General features: G+C 46.7%; 1 pseudogene; it reads left to right on the top strand.

Annotated features, from left to right (window-relative positions):
• The first annotated feature begins 1,426 nt into the window (after positions 1 to 1,426).
• On the top strand, positions 1,427 to 1,536 carry LOC133373546 (5S ribosomal RNA; annotated as a pseudogene).
• The last annotated feature ends 8,943 nt before the right edge of the window (positions 1,537 to 10,479 follow it).

A 10,479-nucleotide genomic window follows, 5' to 3' on the forward strand; every position in this document is an offset into this window, starting at 1 on the left:
TGCCGTTGTCCTAAATGACACTGCTGGAAAGTTGGGGATAACAAGGGATGGATTATTGTGTGGAAAGCCTACCGTTCAGTTCCAGTGGAGGCTGGTGGTTGCATGTCAGTGGGGCTGCGGCGTCCACTCCAGAGTTTTCCCATAGCTGTCCAAGGTGTCGAAACCTTCAGCACCGTGGACAGATAGGTGGGAAACCCGGAATGGATTCCACTGCCCCACTGACATGAAACCACCAGCCTCCACTATTCAGTTCTGGGGACTCGGAACAAATTGCTGGGCTCAGACTCCTTGCAATTCTAAGCCTACGTCTTTTGCACTAGCGGCTGGTCAGTGGCTCTTGGAGCTCTAGTAAAAAAAACCCAACTCCACCCCCAAGACTGCCCATTCCCTGTCAAGTCCAAGACTAGACATTGGCCCCTCCAGTGCCACCCTTCTTGCAGAACTGGGTGGGAGCATGGCTGCTTATCAGGAACCCCCTGCGGCTGTTTAGAGAGCTGCTCTGAACCTGCATTTCTGCTCTGCCAGATACCAGAGGATGGAGGGCAGGCCTGCCAAACCCAGTGTGCATGATCCATATGACATTTGCGCCAGCAGAAGTCTGCTAAATCCTGCTGGTTTTCGGTGCCTACTACTTGACCGGTCAAGGTTTGCAAGCAAGACACCACTACAGCATAGCTTCACAATAATATCTGGCACACAACAGGAAGCTGCCTTCTGCTGAGTCAGACCATTGGCCCATCTAGCTCAGGACTGTCCACACTGACTGGTAGTGGCTCTTCAGGGAAGGGACGTTCCCAGTCCTACCTGGATCTGTACAGTCAAAAAGGAACATTCGAAAGAGTCTTCAGGGCAGGGCTGGCCTGGATTTCTTTTGCAATCCCTTGCAGAGATGGATACATTTGCAGGGCTAACCCAAAGGGATTGTTTCCTCTGGAAACGGGATTATTTCTTTTCAACGCTTGGTATTCGGTAAGCAAAGCAGCAAAGAGCTTATTTTAGCTCCCTTCTCTAGCCTATAAAAGATTGCTTGACAAATGGAGATGGGCGTGTGCACAGATCCCAGAGGCGCATTTAGTTCTGGAAGGCTAGTGTCTTTTGGGGACTGGCTGGTGTGATGACGCTTAGCGGTACCACATGTAAAAAAATATCTGCACTCAGCGCCACCATGAACACAGACGATTGTGCCTGCTTGCAATGAATGCAGGTGTGCAGTTGCACTCTTTTGTATTCTGTGTGTGTTTGAGGGAGGGGGATCCCAATTCTGCTGTCAGAAAAGCTGTATTCTGCAACATGATCAGAAGACACTGGCACTTTTTTGCTTGTTTTACACATCCATTCTGTCTCTTGTAGCCCTGGGGAAGCATATCTTTGAACTTTCCCAATATACCAATGGTGGTTTTGATTTCCTGGTCCATATTCCTGGTGAGTCTACAGCCATACTACCCTGAATGTGCCTGATCTCGGAAGCTAAACAGGGTCAGGCCTGGTTAGTACTTGGATGAGAGACCACCTGGGAATACCGGGTGCCCGTAGGCTTAGAGGAAGGCAATGGTCAACCACCTCTGAATACGTCTTACCATGAAAACCCTATGAATGTATCAAAAAAAAGATTCATAGCGTCGCCGTAAGTCATAATCGACTTGAAGGCATATAACAACGACAATTCCTGGTGAAACCACCACCCCTATTTTTAACTTTTATTTCTTTCATTTTATTTATCAAATAGACTTGCAAGCCGCCTTTCAAATGCAACTATATTTTTTTCACCTTGTTAAAATTGTATTACTGTGAGTTGCTTAAATTGACATTTCTCTGAGGGTCCAACTGGATTCCTAGGTCTCTAGCAGTTCAGGCTGCAATCCTAAATCCACTGACCCGGGAGTAAGGCTCATTGGATTCTGTTGGACTTACTTCTGAGAAGACTTGGTTAGGATTGCCTTTAAGGCACTGAGGGGGGGGAGTAAGATGATTTTGAGACCCACCACAATCCTTGGCATGCTTACTCACAAGTAAATCTAGTGATGTTCAGTGGGACTTACTCCCAAGTAAATGCATAGGATTACAGCCCAAGTGCCCTTTCTTCCTCTCGGCTCCCTGTCACTGAGAAATCACCTTCCTGCTCTGGTCTCTTGGGAGAGTTTTTTGGGGGAGCCTGTAGACTTTTTCTTTTAGGGTGAACTAATTTTCCTTCCATTTTCTTACCCCCGTTTTTCTGGGAACCGTCTGCAGTAAAAATTGCTGGATGTGTGTGATTGCGACTGTTTTAAGACAGTCAGGTCCACTTGAAACATCATGTTAAGCATACTTAAAATCTGCCCCCCACCCAAAAAAAAACTTGTGTGGCCTTCCAGATGTTGCTGGAAACCAGATCCCTTGAGCATTAGCCGAGGTGACTGGGGCTGATGGAAACTGAGTGCTGGAAGATTTGGGGCAGACAAAAGAATGTGCTTTTTCATGCAGCGCATAGTTAAATTCGGGGGGGGTCACTCCCACGAGGGGCAGTGACAGCCACCAACTTGGATGGCTTTAAAAGCAGATTAGACAAACAAATGGAGGAGAAGGCTATGAATGGCAACTAGCCATGATGGCTGTGCTCTGCCTCCACTCTTGGAGACAGCATGCTTCTGAACACCAGCTGCAGGAAACCGCAGGAGGGGAGAGTGCTGTTGCGCTCAGGTCTTGCTTGCAGGCTTCCCATAAGCATCTGGTTGGCCACTGTGAGAACAGGATGCTGGACTGCATGGGCCATTGACCTGATCCAGCAGGGCTTATATTCTAAAGTTGGAGCCTAGCAACATCTGAAGGGCCACAGATTCCCCTGCTCCCCCACCCCAGGGCTGCAAGGTAGACTATTTGCTTATTATTTAAAATATCTATAGAACACTTCCCTTCTCCCCCGCCCCAGAAAAAAAGTCCTCAGACCAGTTTACAAAGTAAAATACAGCAACAATTGCAAGATTCTAATTGCTTCTGAAGTTGCCTTTATCATTTCATCTGCATTCTTCTTAAAGTCCTGTGGGCCTTGTGGGATAGATGATATCAACTAAAGGTGGACGCAATATCCTTCATAAGAACCATAAACCAACTCAGAAGTGTTCTACATTGTGAGGTCAAGCCGTGGATGTAGTGGTTCATAGATTATGTGAACATGCCGCATATCTGTGTTCTGATCTATGCATAAGTCTGGGGTTGGGTGGGTGAGAAATTTAATTGAGTTTGCATTGAAAGGTGAGCCTACCAAATTTGCACTTTCTGAAACAGTATGTGAACTGAAACACAGCCATCCTTTGACATTTGCACATGTCCGAATTTTGCAGTGCAATTCCCCAGGCAAATCATGTCTAGAATAATGCATATACTAGGGGAAAGTGTGCACACAAATGCATATATTATTGAAAATAATATACAAAATGCATTACTGTATATTAGGGAGAATGCAAAAAAAATTGTATATTAGGCAAAACGCATACAAAAATGTGTTTTTAGGAGAAATTTGCACTACAATGCTGATGAATTTTCATGCAGATTTTTTTTAAAAAAAACGCCCCTTAATTGCTTCAGAAATATGGAGACCTGAATTTAAGATGGGGAAAAGGACAAATAGAGAGAGCCAAATCTGACAGGTCCTTTCATCTCTAGTCTGTGCGTCTGAAATGGGTAGGTTTGCTCCAAAATGCAGAGTGAACCGGATGCTCAGACATCTGAGTGCTAGCACCTCTTTAACGAGGTATTAATTTTTGCACAGGGAAATGAAGGTGGCAGGATTCTTTGAACGGGGTAAGAGATTAAATGCGGATAATGTTTAAGATCCATAGTATGTGACAAATACCTGGTGGGCACAAAACCTGAAGGTGCTTGTTTTTCTTTCCTCCTTTCCACCTTGTCAGGATAGTGTACAGGAACCTCTCTGTGAAGAGGGGGGAGCTCCCCACAACTGCCTGTGATGGAGGGGGGCAGGGAGGGGAGAAGCTGAAGCTAGCGAGGCAGATCTGTAAATAAACCCACGTCTCTATGGAGCTTGCTAATAAATCTGAGCTACCGGATGACCTCTGTCACTCCCTTGAATTTCCTATTAGATGGCATTGTGGCGATTTCCCTTATAGTCTCTGTTCTGAAGAGGGGGCTATTTTTACACCAGATTTTTTTTTTAAATCTCTAGATAAAAAGCTGAGGTTGAAGAGGGTGGTGGGGCCCTAAATAACAACGATCAGAAAAATTAAAGATTTGTTATGATTAATGAAGACTTTCAAAAATAAGACCGCGTTGTGCAAATGATACGCTTGCATCCTTTGTGCCTGAAGCAGGGAGAGGCCCCTATAATTCATGTCGAGTGCTGGACAGCTTTCTCCCCATCCGGGCCCATTGTGTAACAGATGGTCTCCTTTGAAGTCCTTGTCCTCCTCGCCCCGCCCATCCAAAGTCACCAGCAATTTTTTTTTCTTGCTTTCTCTCCAGTATATTGCTACTGGACATGTTTTGGAACAAGGAGACCTGAACTGAGAAAGCCCTATCAAGGATTGTTAAAACAGGCATTTGGAAGGCCCTCAGTGGAGGCTAGTCCACTAGGGTGAAGGGGGCACTGCCACACCACCCTTGGTCTGCCTTCAGCTAGCCCCCACTTCCCTACCTACTTCCTTACAACAAGCTCATAGGGGGTAGAGCTGGTTGTCAGCTCCTCCTCCTGTTTCCCTGCAGTGTGACTTTTGTAGACCTACATAGGAAGGAGGGCAAAATGAGCATTAGTTGGTTCTGGCTCCACCAGCCATGGGCTCTAGTGCCATCTACTGCTGGCCTCCCTGCTTTCTGCCCCATCAGTTCCAATGGGCACCAGCCACCACTGAAGGCCCTTGGAGAAATGGGTAGGCTTAGGCTGGAAATGACGGAAACACCTCATGTGATAGTACCTGAAGGACTGTCATACCACAGGGTATCCAATAGTCGTTGTACTCAGAGTAGACCCATTGGAAGTAATGAACATTATTGACTTAGGGCAATTAATTTCAGTAGGTCAACCCTCAGTAGGACTAGCAGTGGACAACTGTCTGCTATCCCCAGAAGGCAGGACTCAATCTAACGGGCTTAAGTGGCAGGAGATTAGATTTCAGCAGAATGTTAGGAGAAACCCCGACACCTGAACCTTAAACAAAATTACTTGAAGGCTGTCAATGGCTATTAGCCACAATGACTTATGTTCTGCCTCCACGGTTGGAGGCAGGATGCCTCTGAATGCTAATTGCTGGGAGTCGCAAATGGGGGGAGCGCTGTTGCACTTAGTTCCTGCTTGTGGGCTGTCCATAGGCATCTGGTTGGCCACTCTGAGACCAGGAAGCTGGACTGGATGGGACGTTGGCCTGATCTAAAGCAGGGCTCTTCTTATGCCTCCCCGGGCTCCTGCTGGGAGGAAGGGCTGGAGATAAATCAAATAATAATAATAATAAAATAAAATTTTATTTAGCAGACGCCCATCTGTCCGACTGGACGGACACTCTGGGCGACGTACAATATAAAATACAATATAAAATACAATCTGCTCATATACATAATCATCACATTATTAATATCATAACATCTCATCTGAAGACCATCTTACGCTAATACAGTGTAAAATCTAGCCCACCCCAGAGATCCCATAGGCCTGCCTGAAGAGCCAGGTCTTCAAGGCTCGGCGAAAAGTCAACAGGGAGGGGGCATGCCGAAGGTCAAAGGGAAGTAAGTTCCAGAGGGTGGGGGCCACGATCGAAAAAGCCCTCTCCCTGGTCCGCACCAACCTAGCTGTCTTAGTCGGTGGGACCGAGAGAAGGTCCTGTGAGGCTGATCTTGTTTGGCGGCATATTTGGTGATACTGGAGGCGCTCCTTCAGATAAACTGGGCCGGAACCGTATAGAGTTTTAAAGGTTAAAACCAACACCTTAAATTGGGCCCGGTATACAACTGGCAACCAGTGTAATTCAATCAACACTGGGTGATATGATCGCGGCGGCGGGTCTGCTTTATTAAGCGTGCCGCCGCGTTTTGTACCAGCTGGAGTTTCCGGACCGTCTTCAAGGGTAACCCCACATTGAGCACATTACAGTAGTCTAATCGAGAGGAGATCAGGGCATGTATCACTCGTGGGAGCAGATGTATGGGAAGATAGGGTCGCAGCCTCTGTACTAGATGAAGTTGGTACCAAGCTGCCCGGCTCACTGCAGAAACCTGAGCCTCCATAGACAGCTGGGAGTCCAAGATGACCCTGAGACTGCGGACCTGGTCCTTCAGGGGCAAACTCACCCCATTAAGTATCAGGTCAAAATCACCCAACCTTCCCTTGTCCCCCACTAGTAATACCTCAGTCTTATCGGGGTTCAGCTTCAGCCTGTTCTTTCCCATCCATCCACTTACGGACTCCAGGCACTTGGACAAGGTAATAAATAATGAATGAATATATGTTCTTAAGGACGGGGCACATCATCAGCAGTGGCAGGAGCACAGCTTCTTTGGTTGTCCCTGAGCTGTTTCCAGCTGCTGAACCGGATGGAACAGGAATGCAAGAGGCTCTTTGAGACAACACTCTTCATCGGTTGAGACACAAGTGCAACATGTGTAGCCCATCAGTCTGAGAAGCAACAGAGGTTGGTCTAATACAAGCTTGATTTTGGAACAGCGGAGAAATCTTTGTCATTTTCTCATTCTGCGGCTTAGGGAATGCGGCGTCCTTCCCAGTCTATTGCAGTGGCTGGCGTGGAAAGTGAGCTGCCCCGTTTTGAAAACGCAAGACCATCTTTTCATTGCATACCCTTAACTGGCATGAGTGCTAATGCGAGCTGTGGGAAGGTGACCACAAAAGCAATCTTCCCCTGGAGAGTCATCTTGTTCCGAAACCATGGGAGAGTTTCTGGAAAGGGTGGCAGGCTTTGCAGAGGGCAACCAGCTCAGGTCCTTCTGCTCTTTGTTGGGTTCTGGACTTAGTTCCTTGGCAAAAGTCAGGCAGGAGATCTCCTCGCCCTTTCACAGTCGTTCTTGCGGGCAGTCTGCAGACCACCTGTCGACTAAGGTCGAGCATCTGCTTTGCATGCAGAAGGACCCGGACTCAATCCCCAGCGTCTCCAGGTAAGGCAAGGAGAGATCCCCCTGCCTGAAATCTTGGACAGCTGCTGCCAGTCAGTGTAGACAATGCTAAGCTAGATGGACCAAGTATAAGGCAGCTTCCTACGTCCTATGACATTTTGTAGATGCAATGCAGGGGTAGTCAACCTGGTGCTCCTCAGGTTTCGATGGACTATAACTGCCATCATCCCTGACCATTGGCCAGGCTGGCTGGGGCTGATGGGAGGTGGAGTACAAAAACATCTGGAAGGCACCAAGTTGGCTACCCCTGATTTGATGGGATGTTACCCTTGTTTGCCCAGAAGCAAGCCCCCTTTGGGTTCAGTGGGATTTGCTCTCTAGTGAGTGTGTTTAGGATTGCAATCTTCATCAATTCTTCTGATCAGCTCAAAAGAACTTGTTGGGTAGAGGTTTCTGATTTGCCACCAAAATACTATTTATGAACATTGTTGATTGCAAGCATAATCTTGGAAAAGCTACTCCCCCTTCTCTCACACACAGTAGGAACATCTCGGTGTGGATTGCTGCAGCATGCAAATTTGAATCATATAGAGTTGGAAGGGACTTCAAAGGTCACCTAGTCCAACCCCCTGCTGATGTAGGAAGTCCACGGTGACCTCATTCCTGATAGGTGGTTGCAGGGTGCGAAAAGCTGGCTTAATAACATCCTGGAGGAGGGCACAGGAGGGCCTGATTGATACCCTGAACAAGAGCACTCCTATTAGGAGGTCAGCATACACAGCAACATTTTGTAATCCTTGCTACAACATTTTATTGCAGCTCCCACTTGTGACTTTTCAAGCATGTAACTTTTCTGGCTTTCAGAACCTCCCGTACAAGAGACTGGTGTGCACGATGTTTGTCTGGGAGGAGTTGAGCGTAGCCAGCATATTAGCAATCTCTGAAAAACTCCTGTGATCAGTGTCTCACAGCCCACTTCTATGTGGCCCTTGCAAACATGGTGTACATTTTGTGTGTGTGTGGGGGGAGTGGTTATGACATTAAGGAAACACTGAGCATCAAGGACCATCTTCAGCTGTTTTGACTTCATTCTCTGCAAAATTTGCTGTTTCTGCCTTTGTACATACGAATATAAATTCACAAACTCTCTGTATGTATATGGCAATATGCATACATATTTGCCAAATCTCAGATCCTGTACAGTTTTGTTTTGGTTTTGGTTTTTTTAATGGCTGCTTTTGTTTTCTCTGTGTCGGTTCTGACTTGCAGAGTGAGCTGCGGTACATCCTGGCAGGCACAATCAAAGTGGGAAGCTTTCCTGTGCAAGGCCCTCTGAAACGGAGCTGCGTACAAGCGCTGCTGCTCAGTATATTTCTTATGTAGCTCCCATTCGTTGCATATTTGCAAAAGCCTTTTTTGGTTGCTGAAAAAGCTTTTGCAACGGGATACTCCGAGCAGAGCACCCTGCTGAGTTGTGCCCTCTTCCCCCCTCTTCATTTAGAGATTTCTTTTTTTAAAAAAAGAACATTATAAATAACTGTATATGGAATATAAATATGTCTATTTTGTGGTGGTTGTCGCCAAATTCTCGTCACTGGGGGGGGGAAATAAATACACACCGACATTGAGTCGAGTGCAAAAAAAAAAAAAAGGGGGAACACAAAACCCACCAAAACTCTGAACTGGAAAGAAAATGTACGCCACGAGGGTTCTTCTTGTGGATTGTAAATTTGTACAGGACCATTTCTAAAGTTTTCTACGCTTGAAGGAAAGTATTTATAATTTCCGCCGTTTGACTGGGGTGTGAGTTGCCGTGGACTGGGAAAATAAAACTTTAAAAAACATGGGTGGCTCTTTCCCCCCTCCTTCGTCCCCTTGTGCTTGTCTGTGGTGTTTGGTGAGGTTAATAATGTATGAATTATTTATGCCAATAAAGACTTTGAAAATGATTCCATTATTTTCTTCTTTCTTTCTCTCTCTCCCCACCCTAGCTTGTTCACTCCCTTCTCTTAAGTTATGGCTAGGTATGGGGGAGAAATTCAGTTCAGTCCACATTCAAAGGTGAATCGACCTAATTTGCCCTTTCCAAGACAATACGCAGGCTAACACACAGCCATCCTTTGAAATTCACACGTCTCTGAGTTTTGCAGTGCGGTTCTCCAGCCATGTAACATGTACAAGAATGCATACGCTAACGTGTGCATAAAAATGTGTCTCATTGCGAAAAATGGCACACAAAAAAGCGTCACGGCTTTGCAAAAATGTTAGGGGAAATTTGCATGAAAATGCCAATGAGTTTCCATGAAGACTTAAAACACCACAAACTGATGCAGAAATATGGGGAACTAAACTTAAGACTGGAAAAAGAAAAAACGGAGAGAAACTAAAATTACTTGTGGCCTGTCAGCCTCTGCCGACGGAGTTGAAATAGTTTATAGCTGCAGTAAAGTAATTAGCAGATAATGGCCAGCAACTGGGCCATAAATCTGTCAGGCTTGAGTTGAGGAGAAGAGGCCAGCAACTACAGCAAGCATACATACGACGAGGTGGGAAGAGCCAGGAGAGTGTAGAACAGATGAGTCCTTGGGGCAGTCCCAAGTCAAGGTGCTGGAGACCCAATCAGGCAGGGCAGGGTTGAAGGCACGGGAACACAAGCAGGGCTAGCGACGATCTGACACGGAGGTCTGACATCGTTTCCAGCAAGAGCCCAAGCCACTCCTGGCCTTTTAAGCTCTGAGGCCAGGTGTTTGCAATCAGCCTTCCCTCTTTCAAGAGCTTCTTAAATGGGCCAACTGCCTCCATTGTTCCAACACCCATTGGCGTCTCCTTTCTGCTGGGGCAGAGTAGCTTCCTGGTTGCTTTCTAAATCTGACAGGACAGCTCCAGCAGGGTCCTGTCTGAGGGTGAAGGGTCTTGGGCTGCCTCTCTGCTCGTCCCTTCCCCTGACTCATCATACCAGGATGCTGCCAGCCGCTTAATATATTTTGGGTTCCTGGTCCTTTCCCATTTCTTTTTAAGCCTGGCAGCAGCAAATTTCAGTGTTTCTCTTGCAAATGTTTAGCCTTTCATTTACCCAGAATCCCTTGATCAAATCTGATCAGACATTCGGCTGGTTAAAAATAATGGAGGTGAATTCTCTGACAGTCTGCACTGCATGGGGCTCCTCGCACCTCTCCTTCTCAGGAAATGGCAGCGACGTGTGGCTTTTGGAAGGGAGGTGAGCAACGTCACCTTGCCTGTGCTCTTCTACCTGGAGATGCTGGGGACTGAACCTGGGACCTTCTGCAAGCAACGCACAGCCCACTCCCATAGGAGGCATAGGCTTTCAGGTTACAGTGTTTGGGCAAAAGAAGATGCATTTAAAATAAATTCTAAATGGCTTTGAGGGCCTGACGGTAGAAATGTCACAAGTCCTGAGGCCAAACACCCCAA

Source organism: Rhineura floridana, chromosome 19, assembly GCF_030035675.1.
Source record: "Rhineura floridana isolate rRhiFlo1 chromosome 19, rRhiFlo1.hap2, whole genome shotgun sequence".
NCBI lineage: Eukaryota > Metazoa > Chordata > Lepidosauria > Squamata > Rhineuridae > Rhineura > Rhineura floridana.